The sequence below is a fragment of the Giraffa tippelskirchi genome, chromosome 3 (assembly GCF_054371585.1).
Source record: "Giraffa tippelskirchi isolate mGirTip1 chromosome 3, T2T-mGirTip1v1.2.pri, whole genome shotgun sequence".
Classification (NCBI taxonomy): Eukaryota; Metazoa; Chordata; class Mammalia; order Artiodactyla; family Giraffidae; genus Giraffa; species Giraffa tippelskirchi.
The window spans coordinates 142,785,317-142,806,880 of NC_137277.1; the positions used below are offsets into that span (position 1 = coordinate 142,785,317).

The following is a 21,564-nucleotide window of genomic DNA, read 5'->3' on the forward strand; positions in this document are numbered from 1 at the left end:
CTTGTCCCAGGCCACTGACAGGCATCCTCCAGCTCTCCTCCATGAATAGATATGACATAGAATGCAGAGCACCACCGTGCTTGGTAATGCCAGTCTCTCCCACCAGACTGTGAGCTGTTCTTAGTTGTTTCTCTATCCCCATTCAGAGTGCAGTGGCTGAGCACAAATTTAAAGTTACAATAAATGGTCAGTGCAAGAATAATGGATGAATGATCCAAAAATGTTACAATACTGACTGTAATGAATAAAGGGGTATATTGATCAGCATGACAGAAAATTCAAGAAGTTATTAGCAATATTCACTGTGTGTGCCAACTGGAAAGAATTTCACATTTGCTTTGATGCCTTCCTTCTTCTCTTTGTCACAGTTGGCAGAATTGAATTGTCTTTCATTTTTTCAGAGACTGATTAAACAAAAGGACACATATAGTGACCTCACAGCATGCTAAGTTAGTTGACTCCAGTAATCCAGTATGTACAAAGAAAGCCTGTTGAAACAAGACAAGAGGTAACTAAGTCAACAAAAGCAGTCCTAAAAGTTTTAAAGATCCCTAATAATCTATACATTTTTAATTATCTCAAAATTGTTTATTAAGAGATTATGTTACATATTCCTGGATCAGTCAGGTTAGCAGAATATAACCTTTTAAAAGTTTTGACCAGTTTTATTTTTAATTTAGATCTACTAAGTTCAGAGAGGCTTACACCTGTCCAAAATTAAAATTAATGTGAATTTCCCTAATGAGGCTGCCTTCATAATTTGCATTCCCATTAATTCTTGACAGGCTTGCCTAAAATTGTTTTGAATTGGAGTTTCATAATTAGGATTTAACATTTAAATCATATTCGGGAGACTGTGCATATGGTTAAACAGACTGCCAGAATAAATTATGAACTAACAAAATAGTCATCTATTACTTTAAGACATTTGGTAAGTTGTACTGTAGTTATCTTTTTACATCTTCTTACAAAAATATTCTCTTAGGTTTCTGAGCCACAGTTCACTCCCCGCTTTTGGCCTGAGCCAATTTCTCACAGTGATGTCACCTTCACCGTTGCCTCCCCAGGGCTTCAAACCTTAGTGGTGTCCTATAGGCCAGTGACATGAGGGACAAATTATCTTTGCTTATTTTCTTACCTATTTGAGTCTGCTCTCTACTCCACAAGTATAGCTTACCTTCCAATAAAGCTTTCTTCAACTTAGAATATCACCTTCCCAACTTTCTGTTTAGAAACTGGTGGGGAAAAAAAAAATCCACATAAGTGTGTACACATTAGTTTTTGAAATTTGAGCATCATTTTATTGGTTACCTTGTCGTCTAAATTTTCCATCTTCTATTCCTTTCCAATTTTATTATATGCTAGCTAGATCACTGTGCCTCTGGTGCAAAGTTTCAAAACCTCAACACTGTTGACATTTAGGACAGAAGACTCCCTGTTAGGGGAGGCTGGACTGTGCCCTATAGTATATTTAACAGGACTTCTGGCCTCTCTACTTATCACAGGTAGGAAGCAAGTCCTCCTCCCACCCTGTTTATAACAATCAAAAATGTTTTCAGACATTATTAAATGTCTTCTAACAAGGTAGGATGAGGGACAAATTGCCCCTAGTTGGGAACCACTGCTCTATAATTACTGAAACTAAATATCTTTCCAAATGACATAGCTGCTAAGGATCGTGCACACATGTGTGTGTGCTCAGTCATATACAATTCTTTGCAACCCCATGGACTGTAGCCCACCAGACTCCTCTGTCCATGGAATTTTCCAGGCAAGAATACTGGAGTAGGTTGCCATTTCCTACTCCAGGAGATTTTCCCAACCCAGAGATTGAACTCATGTCTCCTTTTTCTCCTACATTGGCAGGTGGATTCTTTACCACTAGTGCCACCTGGAAAGCCGTAGCCACTAAGGATCACTGGGATTCAAATCCATATCATTTTAAGTTACAGTGCATTCTTCCCCCTAAAATGAGAAAGCTTGCCCTAGTGGGGCATAGAGAGACCCCAATTTAGACATAATGTGTTCTGGAAGATCATGAGTATTATGATATGTGATGGTTAATATTGTGTGTCAACTTGCAGGGTATTTTCCCATGAGATCAACATTTAAATCAGTGAACTCTGATCAAATCAGATTGCTTGCCCTAATGTGGGCCAATCAATTAAATGCCTAAATAGAACAAAAGGTCAGTCTCCCCAGATAAGGGGAGCAGCAATGTAGAAGACTGGATGGCTGGCAGTCCAGCAGACTGCCTTGGAACTGGCAGCTCTCCTGGATCACAAGACTGCTGGCCCACACTGCAGATTTTGGACATGCCAGTCTCCATAACCATGTGAGCCGATTCTTTATCATTAATAAATAATTAATTCCCCCAGAGACTTAATACATGACGTAACTGAAATACTGTTTCTGCTTTTCTTCCCCTTCACACACACTCTTCCTCCAAGTCAGCAGAGATGTCCAAACTTCCACAGGCTTCAAGAAGGATAAGCAAAGTTTATTTTTGACTTCTGAATGTTGCCAATGAATCAAAAGAGAAAGTTTAAAGAAGTAAGACCCAGAGCTTCTACAATAATAGAAAAATTATAAAGAAAGTAGAGGAAGTGAGAAGGGTGGGGCAAAACTTCATAGGGCACATTGAGAGGAGCAGAGCTAACACTCAAAGTCTAAAGAATTCTATGGCGGAGTGGCCTGAGCTTGGGAAACAACCCATGGCCAGAAGAGACCATCTGACGGAGCAGCTCACATCACGTGGATAGAGAACCACATTAACTTCGTCTCATGACTAAAATGTGTCCATGTATGTGTCCACAATAACTGCTCATATGTTGCCTGTGGACTATTAGACTTTTCAGAAATCATTCAAACTGCCCAAAGTAAAAACAACCTCTCTTTTTCAATGGTCCAGAGCACATATAAACCTCTTTGCAAAACAAAGGGTTGGGTTCCTAGGTATTCAGAGATAAGGAAGGGAAAGTGGCTGAACTGGTGAAATTATGAATGTTCATATTGTGCTTGCTCATGCTGAGAGCAAAGATCACAAGATGAGAAGTATGGTCTTTATTGAGTAAAACAGAAGATGCTGCAAAGCAAAACAAAATAGAGAGAGAAGTAAAACTGCCTTCCCTATGCCCTTCTAAGTTTTGAAAAACATCAAACTTTCCTGTATCTACCTTGTTTTAAATCACAGAGAGTTCTGAATCAGTACTTGTTTTTTTTTAAAAATAGAGCTCTTCTTACATACAGAGAACATACCTATGTTATGTTACCTGTGGTATATTTGTAAAAATAGAAGTGTTTCTATTAGTAATATATCACATGAAAATGGCTAGACATACTTTATCAATTTTGAAGCATGGATCATAGGGTAAATCAACCTATATTTTAATTCAGGTTATCCAGTCTGTGTTTAGGATGTGCTAAGTTGCTTCAATCGTGTCTGACTCTTTGCGACCCCATGGACTGTAGCCCGCCAGGCTCCTCTGTCCTTAGGATTCGCCAGGCAAGAATACTGAGTTGCCATTTCCTTCTCCAGTATTTAGGCTAACCTGACTTAAAATATAGATTGATTTACCCTATGACCCAGAAACTCCACTTATATTTATGTATCCAAGAAGAATGAATACATGCATCCACTGCAAGGAGATCAAACCAGTCAATCCTAAAGGAGATCTGTCCTGAATATTCATTGGAAGGAGTGATGCTGAAGCTGAAGCTCCAATACTTTGGCCACCTGATACGAAGAACTGACTCCTTGGAAGAGACCCTGATGCTGGGAAAGATTGAAGGCAAGAGAAGGGGACAACAGAGGATGAGATGGTTGGATGTCATCACCAACTCAATGGACATGTGTTTGAGCAAGCTCTGGGAGTCGGTAGTGGACAGGGAAGCCTGGTGTGCTGCAGTCCATGGCATCTTAAAGAGTCAGACACAACTGAGTGACTGATCTGATTGACCCACCAAAAAGACATGTACAAGAAGATTTATGGCAAATTTATTACAATAGCTCCAAACTGGAAACAACCCACCTAGCCATCATGGGAGACTGAACAAACATATGCATACAGTAGAAAACTCTACAGGACTAAAAAGAATGAACTATATGTTGATACTACAACAACAATTACAATGAATGAATCTCAGAAACATGCTGATCAAAAGAAGCCAGACATAAAAGTGCATACTCTGTGATTCCATTTATGTGAATTTCAGCAGGGGTAACTAATAGATGATTAGAGTCAGAATAGTGGAGGACTCTGAGTGGGAAAAGGACTGACTAGAAAAGGCCTGTGGGATGCAGTGAAGTGATGGAAGCATTCTACATCTTGATCCTGGGTAGTGGCTCTCAAGTGTTTTTATATGAAAACTGCATCAAGCTATACATTTAATAATAGTACATTTTACTGAAAGTATGTATGTATAACCCAATTTTTAAAAGTTCTGTATATAGAGAAAGAGCTGTGTACAGAATTCACCATGAGGGGCCTCAGTGGGGGCAGTAACTAAAAGATGAAAGATGCTGTACTCTGGTATAGAGCATCTGAAACTGAGGTATTTGCTGGTTTAAAGAATCATATACCGCATGTTCATATGCTGCAATGAGAAAAAAATAATGATTCAAACATGAAGACCAAATGGAAAATCGTAGGGTGGATATTTGAAACAGCAGACATTGATTTGCTCTCCAGTTGCCTCTCACATAGTGTTTTAATTTTCTATTCTCACTGAAACTAGTTACCGAAACCTTAGTGGTTTTTCCCTCAGTTTCTATAGGTTAGAATACAAGTTTGGCTCAGCTGGCTTCTCTGCTCCCAGCTTCACAAGACCAAAACCAAGGTGTCAGCAGCCAGCTGGACTTATCTGGAGGATCTGGGAAGACTTTGTTTCCCAGCTAGTTCAGGTTATTGGCAGAATTCAGTCCCTTGTGCTTGTAGGTCCCTGTTTCCTTGTTGGCTGTCAGCTAGGGACCACCGTGAGCTCTTAAAGAGCCGTATCTGTTCCCTGCTGATGGTCCCTTGCATCTCAGAGGCAGAAATGACATGTCAAATCCTTCTCACACTTATAATCTAAGTTCTCTTTCCACATATCTCTTCCGCCTCCAGTTGGAGGGACTTCTCTGCTTTTAAGGGCTCATGTGATTAGATTTGGCCCACATGGGTGATGCAAGATAACTCTCTGTCCTAATTCAATTTGCAAAGTCCCTTTTTCCATATGGCATAGCACCATCACAGGTTCTAGAAATTAAGATGTGAACTCATTATGGTCCATTTTTCTGCCTACTACACATGGACAGCTCTGGTGCACATGGCTGTATGGTAGCAGGCATTTATTCATTTATCAGTGCTTATTGGCCTTCTCGAACAAGAAAGATAACAACTAACACATTTGCAGCTTGATAATTTTTTAATTTTATTTTACTTTCTTGGCCATGCTGTGCAGCATGCAGGATCTTATTATTATTGTGGCCTGAGAACTCTTAGTTATGTGGGATCTACTTCCCTGATCAGGAATCAAACCTATGCCCCCTGACTTGGGAGCACAGAATCTTAACCACTGGACCACCAAAGAAGTCCTGTAGTTTGATCATGTTTAAATGATGGCTTCTTCGTTTGAAGATATTAGGGCATTCTTTGAAATATAATATCACTCCAATTTGCTACATTACAGCTACCAATTTTAGTCTTAGACTTATCTTGAAGAAGATTGTTCCTGAAGAATTAATGCTTCCCACAAACCTAAATAATTCTCTTCTATTAAAGACTCAGGTCCTGGGCAAAGATAAACCTTTAAGGTGGAAGACGAATTGTGCTCCAGGAGCTATCCTCCCTCATCTTGCCAGCATGGACTGGTCCGGAGAAGGGAAGCAAAGAGGAAAGAAAAGTGGCTTACTTTGACTCAATGAAACACAGAAGGCAACGTATGCATCCTGACCATCTTATTTGTCAGAATTCTGAAAGTGAAAGTGTTAGCTACTCAGCTATGTCCAACTCTTTGTGACTCCATGGACTGTAGCCCACCAGACTTCTCTGTCCACGGAATTCTCTAGGCAAGAATACTGGAGTGGGTTGCCATTCCCTTCTCCAGGGGATCTTCCCGACTTAGGGATCGAACCCAGGTCTCCTGCATTGCAGGCAGATTCTTTACTGTCTGAGCCACCAGGGAAGCCCTGAGTGTTCTCACACTCAGAATTCCGAGTATGATTATAAAGTGGTACCAGGATCCACCTTTGTTGTGACATGGGTAGACTTTGCCTTGGCCACATTTATTTTCTGCTTTGGTTTTTACTTTACACAGAATGTCATGGTTTGCGAATCTTTTGTCACATATATACTCTGATTTGAGGCTCCAAATAATCCTGCTAGTAAACTAAGCAAGCGTGATCATTCTATATTTCAGATGTCATAGCTGAGGCTCAGGAGAATGAAGTGACTCCAAATTCGTAGAGCTAAAGAGTGGCAGACCCAACTATGCATTCAGCAGTCTTTCTACCATGGCAATAACAGCAGCACCAGTTGCCAGAGTTCTCTTCCTTTAATCTCTACCACTGATCAAAACCCAGCTCCTAACAAAGGATCTGAACAGACATTTTTCCAAAGACATACAGATGGTCAACAAACACATGAAAAGATGCTCAACATCACTAATAATCAGGGAAATGCAAATCAAAACCACAGTGAGCTACCACCTGTCAGAATAGCTATTGTACAAAAGACAACAAATAACAAGTGTTGACAGAGATGTGGAGAAAAGGGAACCCTTGTGCACTGTTGGTGGGAATGTAAATTAATAGAGCCTCTATGGGAAACACTATAGAGATTCTTTAAAAAAAATAGAACTACCATACAATCCAGCAATTCCATTCCCAGGTATTTATTCAAAGAAAAGATAAAACACTAATCAGAAAAGATATATACAACCCTATGTTCATTGCAGCATTGTTTACAATAGCCAAGACATGGAAGCAACCTACATGTCCATCAACAGATGACTGGATCAAGAAGCTGTATATATTACATATATACAACTGAATAAAAAAGAATGAAATCTTGCCATTTGTGACAACATGGATGGAATATTACAACTAAGTGAAATAAGTCAGATAGAAAAAGACAAATGCTGTATGATTTCACTTATATGTGGAATCTAAAGAGCAAGACAAATGAACAAACAACAGAAACAGAGTCATAGATACAGAGAACTAGCAGATGGTTACCAGAAGAAAGGGGGATGGGAGGAGTAGATAAATGGGTGAGAGAGGCTGAGGTATAGACTTCCAGTTGCAAAATAAATGAGTTATGGGTATAAAATGCACAGAGTGGGGAATGTAGTCAATAATGAAGTAACATCTTTATATGGTGACAGATGGTAAACAGACTTAGCTGTGGTGATCATTTTGAAATGTATAGAAATTGCCAGTCACTGTTATATAACAGGAACCAACATGGTGTTTGTTGGAGTCAATTATACTTCAAAAACAAACTCACAGAAAAAGAGATTATGTTTGTGATTACCAGAGTAGGGGTGACTGGGTGAAGGTGGTCGAAAGGTTAAAAGGTACAAAGTCACTTCTAGGTACAAGATAAATAAGTACTAGAAATGTAATATACAACATTATAAATATAATTAACACTGTTGTGTGTTATATATGAAAGCTGTTGAGAGAATATATCCTAAGGTTCTCATCATAAGGAAAAAATTTTTTCCAAAGTAAAATTATTATGTTGTGCACCTTTGCTATATGTCAGTTATATCTCTATGAAACTGAAAGTCTTATTCATAATAAAATGTGAGTGATTGGTTCTTCCCAGGAGTGTCTGCACTTTAGTATCAAAGGAAGAAAATTCATCAGATAAACTTTCAGATATTAGCAATCAGGTCAGGGAGAAATGAGTTGGGATTGAGAAGGCATAGGAGGAATAAGGTCCTTCTAATATTCTATAATGACACCCAGAAATATCTAAACATTAAATTCAGTGCCAGACTCTTAATGAAGTTAAAAGATCAAATTATAGCTGCTTCAGACAAATCTCATTTTATTCCAAAAATGAAGTCAACATATAAATAAGGGAAGGTGGGAAATTTAAAAAGAATTAAAGCATTGAAGTTATGAAGAGAGGATGTCAGGACAATTATAACAATATCTAAAATTTTCAAGTTGTTACTGTTAAATAAGAAGTATAATATTCAATCAAGAAATGAACAAATTGAAACTATGGCCTTCTCTCCCAAATGATTAACAGCTATTTTTACGCTTTTTTCTTTTTTGTTCATCAGAATAAATTGTCTTGAATTGAACTCAGAAGGACCTCTGAAGCCCCTATTAGAGAAAGGAAAGATGGCATGTACTAATCTTTGGAACGACATTATACACTGAAAATAATATGTAAATTCCTACCTATCTCTTTCTTTTCACTACTAGATTCGGAGAAGGCAATGGCACTCCACTCCAGTACTCTTGCCTGGAAAATCCCATGGACCGAGGAGCCTGGTGGGCTGCAGTCCATGGGGTCTCTAAGAGTCGGACACAACTGAGCGACTTCACTGTCACTTTTCATTTTCACGCATTGAAGAAGGAAATGGCAACCCACTCCAGTGTTCTTGCCTGGAGAATCCCGGGGACGGGGGAGCCTGGTGCACTGCAGTCTATGGGGTCACACAGAGTTGGACACGACTGAAGTGACTTAGCAGCAGCAGCAGCAGCAGCCTTCCCATTTACTTTTTGTCCTGTTGTTATCTCTTGATCTGTTTTATATTACAAGTTCTCACATGTCTTTTAATAACATATAGAAGATTATCCACTTACTGTTTCCCTTTGTGAAACCTCAGGCTACCAAAAAACATTTAAGTAACTGAGTCTCATAAAATTAGACGTAAACCTTCTTTGAGGCCGTGCTGGGATTTTGCTTTTTTCTTGTTTAAAATCAGAAAGTAACAACATTTTTTATGTTATTATAAAGGTAAAAAGGATCTTGACAAGTTATCTAGTTACATGAATCTAGGAGAGACAACATAAAAACCATCAAACAACATTACATACCCTTGTCTTACTTTTTTTCAATCTTTTGTGAAAATAACTACATACAATGAAGTTATCTTCATGAAAAAATAATTATGATCATGGTTATGATGTATGAGTGGGTATCTAGATATAAAATATGGTTTTTTTCCTCTTTCATTATATACAGATGTCCTGTTTCATGTGTTAAGCACATTTACCCATAAATTATGACTATGAATTGCTGTGTTTGTTTAAGAAGAAGTAATAGATGTAAAGAACCAAGATTAACCCTCTCTTTAAAAAAAATAGGCAGGAATTATACCAAGCACAGAAAGAACAGATCAGAATTTATAGTCATACCCAATAACTACATAGAACGATGGTTCAAGATACTGTAGTGGGTTTAATTAGAATTCTCTAGAGAAGAGCTTCCTGTGTAGTCTCACTCCTCTCTCTAAGGAGATGAAACCTCTGAATGACCCAATTAAATGGTGCCGGGATGAAAATAAGCCTGAGGGAAGTAAAATAGGACACTAAGGTGAGATCTCCTTCCACCAAACTTTACTGGCCTGGGAGAGAGATAAGGATGTGTTCGAGAACAGGAAGGGGATGAAGAAGCCCAGGAAACAAAGCAGGAATTTTATGTCTTTATTTTATGTAAACCAGACTCCCTGTTTTGTCCTTGGTCTCAGCCAGTCTCTCAAGCTGGAGCTCTCAAGCAGGAATAAAGTGAAAGTGGGGTGTTGTCTCCTACTAGTTACCAAAGATGACAGCTGATTACATGGGGAATATTTGATAGAGTTAGATTTGGAGCCAGCGATATGACACTTCATAGAGGTGTATCTCTTGGGCTTAAGATTGATGGCAGGGCTCAAGTAGCAGTACCACCTTATCACAAAACACTTTTGAAAATTATTATTCTCCTCTCCCTTGCAATGAGAGAACCTGAATATTTCAAGTTCTTTTCATTTATAATTGGAGTATGCTAGTTTAGAAAAGAAAGTAGTTTAAAAATTATTGACACAATCTTACTTCGATTATCTGATTATGCTTTTTAAATCCTTAAATAATTATATGCTAGACATTTTCAAATAATAGGCAGGCAACTAATGACTGTAGTTTAAAATGAAATTAATATTCCAACTCCAAGATTCCTCTGCTCCTTGTATTAATAGTATCAATTGCTAGTCTTTGTTCATGAAATCTCAGCCGTGATGACAGAAAAGAGAGTACTTTATAATTTACTAAGAATCACATGAAAAATATATTAATGATTTTATTATTAACAAAATGAACAGTGGCCTATAATGAGTCTGTGAGCTCTGCTCTAGCATCCTCCTTTCAACTTTCTTTCATCTGGTGGGAAGAAATAACTTCATTCCCTGACATAGAGGGACAGGGATTATATTTGATAATAAACAAAGTTCCAAATTAGTTTTAGATTTAGACATGGTCAGAATCACTCTCATTTTTTTTTCCTCTTGAGCAAAAGGAAGACAGTGAAATAAAAGGGTGATCATTACAAACAAAAAGAAAAATATTCCAAATTTGTATACATGGTAAAACCAAAATTTATCTTAAATTAATTTTAAATTTGGTTATGACTGAAGAAAGCTAAGTACTATTTCTGAGTCATCATCTCTCTTCTATGATAATTATGCCTTCTGTCCCCTTGTAACTTTTTCAAATATATTTTATGATTTTGACAACACAAAGGTTGACATTCTGTTAGCTAATAAAACAGTATGAGAGCAGGAGAATCTGTGGGGTTTTTGCTTTTGTTTTTTTTACAATAAATGGAAACACATCCCAGGAATCTGCCAATTACTGTTGAGCGGAACCAAGTTTTCATCTTACTTGAGAGGCTGTCTCAACTGGATCTGTTAGAAAGAAGATTTTTTGTTTAGGTCCATGGGCTTACAGACTCTATTTGCACTTTTTTTTTAATCATCAAAGAGAAGCAATTAACAGCATAATGCTTGAATCAACAAAGAGTACTTTTAGGTCTCATTTGCCTCACAATTTTTCTTCCATTAAAGCTGATTTCCTTTTTAAAGCAAGATTTCCATATCTAACTTACCTTTATTCTTCAAAGAAGGGATTTATATTATTCTGCTTCCACAACTCTATAATTCATATTGTTTTAAGCTACACTTTCTAAGCCATATTTCTAGGCTCACAATAGAGAATCTAAAGGGTTATCACACATACTGATCTTCTATCACCCTTTTCTATCTTCTGATTCCCCTTCTGGCCTATGAGAAACATGCATCCTCGCACAGATACACATTCTCACATATGCTTATGATGGTAAACACAAATGTAGTTGATAACCAAAAAACAAAGCAGAATTTCCAACATACGAATTCATCAATTGTCTATTTTGTTCATATTTCTATCAAGAGAATTGCTAGTTTACTTAAATAATTCCTGCTGTTAGTTCACTACATATGATTTGCTTACCCAAAAAGAGAATTTATCAAAAATATCTGTGATAGTTCTCATAATTGATGGCCCCGCTGAACAATCAGATCCAAGGGAGCTTCAGGAGTACCAGAACATCCTCTCTGGAAATAAATTTGTTTAAACCAACTTCAGTCTTCTCTGCAGCTGAAGTTTCACACTTAGTGAAGAAATCTGGTAAGTATAACTAGAATCATATATACGCTCCTCTGATTTTTCAAAACAGGAGGCTATTACTGAAAAAACAAAAAGGAGTTGACAGTGATGGGACCATAATGGAACTCGGATGACACAAAGGCACCTTTTGGGATAATAGAAAAGTGCTATGTCACCAGAAACTATAAAACTCCTAGAGGAAAACATAGGCAAAACACTCTCCGACAAAAATAACAGCAGGATCCTCCATGACCCACCTCCCACAATACTGGAAATAAAAGCAAAAATAAACAAATGGGACCTAATTAAAATTAAAAGCTTTTGCACAACAAAGGAAACTATAAGCAAGGTGAAAAGACAGCCTTCAGAATGGGAGAAAATAATAGCAAACGAAGCAACAGACAAACAATTAATCTCAAAAATATACAAGCAACTCCTGCAGCTGAATTCCAGAAAAATAAACGACCCAATCAAAAAATGGGCCAAAGAACTAAACAGACATTTCTCCAAAGAAGACATACAGATGGCTAACAAACACATGAAAAGATGCTCAACATCACTCATTATTAGAGAAATGCAAATCAAAATCACAATGAGGTACCATTTCACACCAGTAAGAATGGCTGCTATCCAAAAGTCTACAAGCAATAAATGCTGGAGAGGGTGTGGAGAAAAGGGAACCCTCTTACACTGTTGGTGGGAATGCAAACTAATACAGCCACTATGGAGAACAGTGTGGAGAGTCCTTAAAAAACTGGGAATAGAACTGCTATATGACCCAGCAATCCCACTGCTGGGCATACACACCGAGGAAACCAGAATTGAAAGATACACGTGTACCCTAATGTTCATTGCAGTACTGTTTAATAGCCAGGACACGGAAGCAACCTAGATGTCCATCAGCAGATAAATGGATAAGGAAGCTGTGGTACATATATACAATGGAATATTACTCAGCCATTAAAAAGAATACATTTGAATCAGTTCTATTGAGATGGATGAAACTGGAGCCCATTATACAGAGTGAAGTAAGCCAGAAAGAAAAACACCAATACAGTATACTAATGCATATATATGGAATTTGAAAGACGGTAACGATAACCCTATATGCAAGACAGAATAAGAGACACAGATGCATAGAACAGTCTTATGGACTCTGAGGGAGAAGGTGAGGGTGGGACGTTCTGAGAGAATAGCATTGAAACATGTATATTATCATATGTGAAACAGAACACCATTCCAGGTTCGATGCATGAGACAAATGCTCAGGGCTGGGGCAATGGGATGACCCAGAGGGATGGGATGGGGAGGGAGGTGGGAGGGGGGTTCAAGATGGGGAACACATGTAAACCCATGGCTGATTCATGTCAATGTATGACAAAAACCACTACAATATTGTAAAGTAATTAGCCCCCAACTAAAATAAATAAATTTATTTTAAAAAATTAAAAAATAAAATAAGAAAGTTAAAAAAAAAAAAAGAAAAGTGCTATGTCTTGATTGCGGTGGTGGTTATATGAGTGTACAAATTTGTCAAAACTCAACAAACTGTACACCTAAAGTTGTAGTTTATTGTAGAATGAATATTTCAATATACATTACTTTTTAGAAAGACAACAAAAAATAAAAATAAAGTATTGTTAGCTAAAAGATTCTAAAACCCTAATTTTAAAACCAATAAAAACAAAAGGAGACTGTAAAAGAAAGTCATCAAGCCCAATGGAGTATAAAGGTTAACTATAGAAACTGGTTTTAGAAGGTTCCAACAAATATATCTACACACCATTAATAAAGGGAAAGCAAAGTGACATCACTGTTTGTTCAGGGCACAATATGATCATTTTAAGGTTAAAACCATGTACACAGATGTAACATCTTCCGAGATGATTCTGATCAGTAGTTTGCTTTGTACCTGTTGAGCTAACTGTCTATGTTCTTCCAGGGGAATGATATCATAACAAATTTCATTGTTCTGAATATCCATATCAATTAGATAAAAGCTGCTGCAATCAGTATTGCATTTTCATTCAAGAATGGATATTTTTAACACTATCAGCACATATCATACCTTAATTGTTATGCCTTACACAGACATCTGAAAAATGAGCTGATAATGAAACAATATGAAAAAGATTTATTTTCTAGATACATTCTTAAATAACTAACATGTTGGGAAAATGAGCAAGAGTAAGTGTTTTTATGAATATTGAAGTAACACATGCCCAAATTTATTTTATCACCACCAAATGTAATTATTTCCAAGGCAGAGTATCAGTACCTTGGTCCTACAGTTTAAACAGAATTGTGTCATCCAAGAAACATAAATAATGTGATGATTTACTTGAATCTGAGTGTAGTAACTTGTGCTTATGTAAACACTACCAGGTTGTCTCTTAAGACCTATAACTCTAAACAGATGAAAAACATCAAGAATGCTACATGTGTGTTTCCGTGCGTGTGTGTTCACGCGCACTGTGAAGTAAAAGGAATTTTGCTGAGCCTATTCTATTTTCAAGCTCTCTTATCTTTCTAAATAACTTGCTTTGTATAGGGGTAGCAAGGATTATGAAAAGTTTTTCTTCAAGGGGAACCAGGAGACAAAGATGGGTGAAATGAAGAGGATTACTTCCTCTGCTACTCAGCGCAGTCCCTAGACCTAAGCTATTCTGAGGATCCCTGAAGGTGGAAGTCTACAGAGGAAGCTCTAGCAAACCCTTTGATTCCAGGATACCCTACAGAAACAAGCAAGACTCCAACAGGCATGCAGTGCCCACAGCACCTCTGGAAAGCAAATTTGTTTGAGTCATGTGACACACTGTTGAGGTCTTCCAAATTTCAAGTCGAAAGGAATTTTTTAAGGGATTAAAGGGCCAGACCCGTGAGTGGGCATACTGAGCTAGCAAAAACTAAGCACTAAATGTCAACTGCACCTCGTTTTTTCATGATAAATGGTGAAATCTGATGAAATTTGGATCCCTTAAGCCAGTTCCGATCTCTTTACTGCCTATGTCATGACAACCCTATACAATTTTTTAAAAAAAATTTTAATAGATAATTAACAGTAAACACTCCTATGCCTCTTTGCCAACAACTAAATATATGAAGAAATAAAATAATTTCCCAGATCCTTGCCAGTCTTTTTGTCCTAACCATTGCTGAAAGAAATGATACGGAATACCAATAACAACGTGTATTGAGTCAGCATGGTGTTAGCTGATTTAATGCTTTCTCTCCTTTCATTCAAAATAGATATTTGAACTACTCTTATTATTCCTATACCACAGATGAGGAAATTAAGTTTCTGAGGAATTAAATAGCTTACCCAGGGTCACATGGCAAGTAAGCACTGGAGCCAAAACATGAAGAGAATGGCAAAGAGCTTCCCCTAACCCACTCCTGTATCAACTGCTTGTGTCAAAACAGATTTCTTGCCAAGAATTTTGAGCCCCTTAGAGGCCCACCTGACGTGAAGAACCAAATCATTGGAAAAGACCCTGATGCTGGGAAAGATTGAGAGCAAGAGGAAAAGGGGGCAAAAGAGGATGAGATGGTTAGATGGCATCACTAACACAAGGACATGAGTTTGAGCAAACTTAGATAATGAAGGACAGGAAAGCCTGGTGTGCTGCAGTTCATGGGGTCACAAAGAGTCAGACACTACTTGGCTACTGAACAACAGCAACAAGCCCAAGTTACCTCAAGAAAAAAGATGTACAGCTATAGCCCTTTGTTTCCTTTTTCACCCATGAAATTCATAAAAGCTACTCAAGTAGCAACAATAACCAATTCCACACATTATTCTAATTCCTGCCAATTGTCCAGTGTATGGATCACAGAGGCTACCTTATCTGTTGGCTTATCCTCTTCAAGGAAAACTGACAGTCTTATGCCCCATGCCTGCTTATGCTAAAAATCTTACATTAAAAAACAAATTCAAAAGAGTTTAAGACAAAAAAGAGGAGGAGGGTAGAAGTACTCTTCTCCACCGAACACTGTTGGAAACTTGAGAAGTCCCACTTAGGACATAGAGGAAATGGCAGCCATGTTTTCAGGAGATGATGCCCTACCCATGTATTACCCAGCAGGGGGAGCCTCAGTAGAAGGAAAAAAATGTCATGACAGGGTAGCCCAACAGACTTTCTCTTTCACACACACACACACACATTTCCTGTAATTTTGCGTGCCATAGTATATATTCAGTATAACATAGAATAAAACTTAGAAAACTAAAAGTGCTAGTGTTGGCCCTGTCCTGTTACTCCAGTTCAGTTCAGTTCAGTCACTCAGTCGTGTCCGACTCTTTGCGACCCCATGGACTGCAGCACACCAAGCCTCCCTGTCCATACCAGCTCCTGGAGTTTACTCAAACTCACGTCCGTTGAGTCAGTGATGCCATCCAACCATCTCATCCTCTGTCGTTCCATTCTCCCACCTTCAATCATTCCCAGCATCAGGGTCTTTTCCAATGAGTCAGTTCTTCGCATCCGGTGGCCAAAGTGTTGGAGTTTCAGCTTCAGCATCAGTCCTTCCAATGAATATTCACAACTGATTTCCTTTAAGATGAACTGGTTGGATCTCCTTGCAGCCCTGTTACTCCAAGTAACTTAATTAACATTTTCTGGGTCTCAGCTTCCTACTCTTAAAAGAGGCAATTGGACCAGATAATACTTTAAAACCTTCACAGCTTTAACTACCTACACAGTTCAAAAGGCTACCCAGAACATTCTTTGCCAAGGGAATTATAACATTTCTCTTAAAAGAACTTTGAATCTAACCTTAAAAAAAGTCAGAAGCATATTTAAGCCTGTGAATATTCTAAACTAATGTTTAATATATTCTGTTTTTTGTTTTTTTTTTTAAGAAAGTGCTTCTTGTCCTTCAAGCAAAATAGACTCCTTGTCCTCATCTGTTGGCTGGCCCTCTTCAAAGCACAATGTGTCCCTAACTTCTAACCTTGGTGTGGAACATTTTTCCCTTTTCCTGTTGTAAGAGCTCCCTAAAGTCTTGTTTGCAGAATAATGAAGAAAACATTACTGTCTGCACGACTGCTTGTCACCTCTGAATATACTCCATCAACATGCTGCCACTTCATCTTCTTTAGACTCATCGACTGCTTTGTAGAAGGACACCAGTGTCCACATCTATCTCCCTGAGACAGGCAGAGAAATGAATTCTTTTTCCTGTCTCAAAAAGAGCTGACAAGCTCTTAGTAGTGTTTATCTTCACTGAAGGGTGATAACCTTGAAAATGAAAGTTAAAAGAGACTGATACAATTAGGTACATAGTCTTCTCCATTCTATATAACAGTTGGTTTTCTTTTATAGTTTAACATGTCAATGTTTTCTATTGTCCATTTTGATTTTTAAATTTAGAGTTAATTTTTATTTACAGAATGCAAGTGCATCATGCTGTGACTCTTTTGCAAAAGTGTAATCCCTCTGTTAAGCCTAAAATGGGTTAAAAATCCAGTTCCTTTAGTATTCTTCATCTTATCAACTCCTCTTCCCATATTACCTGATATTTTTTCTTTTCCTTTGCATTTTTCACCCCATATTATGTTATATTCAGAGTCAAGAGATTTCTTTAAAATAATTTTCCCTAATTATAGGCAGAATCTTAGAATTCTGATTATTTACACTGTGCTGACTCAAGAGCAGTAACAGTGGACTTGACGCTTTCATTAATAACTTGCTACTATAGACTAAATGTTTGTGCCCCCCCCCTCAAATTCATATGTTGAAATTCTAACACCTAGTGTGATGGTATTAGAAGGGGGATCTTTGGGAAATGCTTAAGTCATGAGGGTGGAGCCCTCATAAATAAGGTTAGTGCCCTGATAAAACGGACCCTAGAGAGTTCCTTTGCCCCTTCCCTCCATGTGAGAATACTGAGAGAAGATAGCCCATCTACAAACCAGAAATGGGCTCTCCCAGAATCTGCCTGTGCCTTGAATTTGGACTTTCCACCCTCCAGAACTCTGAGAAATACATGTCAGTTGTTTATGAGGCACCCAGTCTATGGTTTTCTGTTATATCAGCCCACATGGATGCATACACATGTGCATGAAATGTCCCCTTGTGATCTGGATTGTGCCCACTGCTGGGGCTCACACAGACATGGATATGGCTGGCAGGCTGGTAGCTGGGTCTTCCAGAAACCTGTTTGCATGAGGCACTCAGAGTCCCTTAGCAAAGGGCTCATCCCTAACAGAACAGGAAGGCAGGTACAGAGCTTTGGCCAACAGAGAAAAGCAGCATTTCTGAGTCCAGTATTGTGTCTGTTGCTCTGCTTTGTCTCAGGGCTGACCCCCAAGGTGTCCTTTCTAAGGCCCATGGTGAGAAGAGTCCATGAGCAAACACAAAGTGTAACTCAAAACTGAAGAATAACATTTTTCCCAGTATGCAGCAAAGCAAGGTGCAGCTGTGGCCTCTGCAGGCTCCTGATTCAGTTACAATGGAGCTGGTGGTTCCTAGTGAATGACTGGCAGAAGGCAGGCACACACTGTCCAAGCACAATGAATCCCACCCTGGGGACTCACAGACACACTGAAGGGTCATTCTAGGAGAACTGAAGTTCTGCAAAAGCAGGGCAGACGTGCTCTACAGCAGCTCTGCTACTTTCCCCTCTCTTCCACTGCCACCAGCCATTCTCACGTGCCTGTCTCCATGGGCGAGCTTGCCAGTCTAGGATCTGTGGTAGGCAAGACTGAATCATCAAGTCCTGGAGGATACTAGTCAAAGGGCTTGGGAGGCCAGGTTCACACTGGCCTGTCCCGTCTCCCTGCAGCTGGTTGGCACAGGCAGAGCTCTGAGTCAGTGAGTCAGCATCCACCCACAGCTGAATGCTGTTGCTTTTTCTCAGTGGGAGTGAGTGCGGGCTAAACATCTTTGTGGGCTTAATCTGGCCTGCAGGCTGTATTTAGCCACCCCTGCTCCAGCCCTAAATTACTTCATAGTGATACAAGGATGTCTAAAAGTACAGTATCTGCTTTTGGCTCAGAACTTGATATTATACCCTTAGTGTGTTATCCTAATAAAATACATGCCATCTCATGCTCTTTTTCATAACCTCTACAAAGAGCCAATGATCTTGTACATGGAGGTCTTTCTTTGGCATGAATTGGTTTTTTAATCTATCTATCTTCCACCTCCACAAAATAATTATTAAGCCTAATAGACATCCCAGGCATAGCTTTGAACAACCTAAATTACTGCTTTCCCTCAAGTGCTGTTGTTGTTCAGTTGCTAAGGCCTGTCCAACCCTTTCAACATCATGAATTGTAGCATGCCAGACTTCCCTGTCCATCATCTCCCTGGGTTTGCTCAAACTCATGTCCACTGAGTCAGTGATGCCATCCAACCATCTCATACTCTGCTGCCCTTTTCTCCTCCTGCCCTCAACCTTTCCCAGCTTCAGGATCTTTTCCAGTGAGTCAGCTCTTTGCATCAGGTGGCCAAAGTATTGGAGCTTCACCTTCAGCATCAGTCCTTCCAATGAATATTCAGGGTTGATTTCCTTTAAGTTGATTGGTTTGATCTCCTTGCAGTCCAAGGGACTCTCCCTCTGTCCATGGAGTTCTCCAGGCAAGATTACTGAAGTGGGTAGCCGTTCCCTTCTCCAGGGGATATTCCTGACCTAGGGATCAAACCCAGGTCTCCTGCATTGCAGGCAGCCACCAAGGAAGCCCTTGAAGTCTTCTCCAGCACCACAATTCAAAAGCACAATCTAAAACATAATGATACTTAAACTCCATAACAAGATTTTAAGATTCTTAGAATTATAGCACAGGGCTGGACATAGAGTAACATCTCAACAAATAATTTCTGAGTTGCATTTTGATGAAGTAAATGGAATGAAATATCTGTTTGTTTGTTAATTTGTTGGTTTGTTTGTTAAGAGCAAGGCAGTGTCATATACTTGAAGAGAAGGAGCCTGGAAGTTGCTTCTTTGAAGAAGTCACAGGTTCAAATCCTAACCCCCTTACACGATGTATAACCATGGTAAAAAATCATAAAACAGAGATAATATACTATATCTCTCTAGGCTGTTGTGATGATAAATAAGTATGTAAATCACCTAACATATTTAGCTCCATGGACATTAACTACTTTTTCCTTTTTAGTATTAAAGAATTGATTTATGGCTATAGCCAATGATGATCAAAAGGTCAGCATCTGTCATTTCTCAGCTCTTTTCTAGGAGGAGATGATTGCTACTCTCAGGGATCTCTGTAAAAGGTCTCTCCTATTTGGAAGCAATGTCATCTGTCATGTAAACACCAAGTTCTTGATTTCCTTGATGGTGCCTGAGCCTTGGATTCTATAGAAACTGGCAGACATGTTCCATTTTACTACTAAAGAAAAGTGTAGTCAGTCCCTTGTTTAAATATGGCACATACCATTTGACCTGAAATACCTGAGAGAAAGGCAGCAGAAAGACTACCCTGTATTCCAAGGTTAACTTTGACCTACTGAACAAGTCATAACATTTATCCACCTTTTGGCAGCTCATTATGGGGACATATGGGGACACTACTGGCCTGACAGGAATCTAAAAACGAGATGTGAGATGTAGCACTGGTTTACCCCATCCTAGCTATGTGGCCTGAGACAAGCTACTACTTAAGTTCACTGAAATTCAGTTTCCTCATCTGAGAAACAAAATAACAATTCCTGTTCTTCCTATACTATCAAGTTATTGATTGTTATCATCTTCTGTTCTACCTTGGCTCCACCTATACTGTTTGGGATTAGTGAATGTCTCCTCAGCCCTGTGTCAGGTACTGACTTGTTTTATTTCATGTAATCTTTAGGCTAACCTAATGAGGTAACTGTGATTCCCATTTTACAGATGAGAAAACTGAAACCCTGAGAGGTTAATCAACATACACACTTAATTAGTGGCAGAGCAGGAATCCAGCTTCCAAGACCACATGCTGAGCCTTCATTCTAAGCTGCCTCTCAGAAACTAAGGTGGGTTTGGGGTGTCTGGCACTCATTCAACAGGCATATATTAAGGACTAGTTCCGGCCTCCAGGAGTTTATATCCAGAAGTGTATTTCAGAGATATGCAGGGTCAAATGGCCATTTACATCCATCCCAGAAGAGTTAAGTGAACCTTGGGTCTACAGCCAGTGGGGTAATTTCCTGGCGGATGTCAGAGCAAAAGAGACACACCTACAACCCAAGTCACCCACACACAGATGGGGCTACAGATAGTCAATCTGTTTCTCCAGAAGGTGCAACTTCTTCTCTAGTTTATAGGCACCTCCCCTTCTATTTCTATCGAAGTAATATTAAAAGAAAGAGACACATATTTACTTTACCTCCTTTAATCAAAAGTAAGATCACATCTTAGTTGGTCTTAGACTAATTCAATGCTACATTGCAAAAAAAAACCCTTTCTTAAGTTATAAAAATGATGTTAAATTTTTACTGGTATTCCTGATAGGCATAGCACTAAACAGTATTTAATTGTTTCCACAGTTGTTAAAACCTAGAATTTTAAAACTTCAAAGTAATTGTTTAATGTAATTTTACATAAAAGGACTGAATTGAAAGCTAGGTCTCCTCACTCCCAGTCCTATGCCCTTTCCACTGTGAGAATGTCCTTCTTTAACTCTGCTGGATTTAATTCCCTGCCTGAAGGAGAAGAATCCTGTCCTTCTTTCTTTCTTTCTGCCAAATTCCTATTGATTGGTTGGTGATGAGCTAGTAAAAGCTTGATGAGAATGCCATCTAGGCCTTCAGTGTCAAGATCAAGGGAAGCTTATAAAGAGATGCCTTTCATCTTTTCCTCAAGTTGGTGCCTTAGGTAATCACTTCTTGTCCAGAGGCAATGAGTCCCCCAGATGAGGTGCCGTGACTCAGGGAACTCTGGCCCCAGCTTTGTCAGCTCATTAAAGATACGTTCTACCACAAAGTGACTTTTGAACACACTAAGTA

At 38.8% G+C, this 21,564-nt stretch overlaps 1 protein-coding gene and 1 long non-coding RNA gene across 2 annotated transcripts in view; both read right to left on the reverse strand.

The window, feature by feature from the left end:
- Window positions 1-21,564, reverse strand: part of LOC145540482 (uncharacterized) — a 177,888-nt gene that overhangs the window by 91,054 nt on the left and 65,270 nt on the right. The window lies entirely within an intron of this gene.
- On the reverse strand, window positions 237-16,548 carry LOC145542536 (uncharacterized). The gene is made up of 3 exons (XR_014079911.1): window positions 16,053-16,548; window positions 1,178-1,235; window positions 237-488 (listed from the first exon to the last, which is right to left on the reverse strand). It is a non-coding gene; the product is annotated as an uncharacterized LOC145542536 (long non-coding RNA).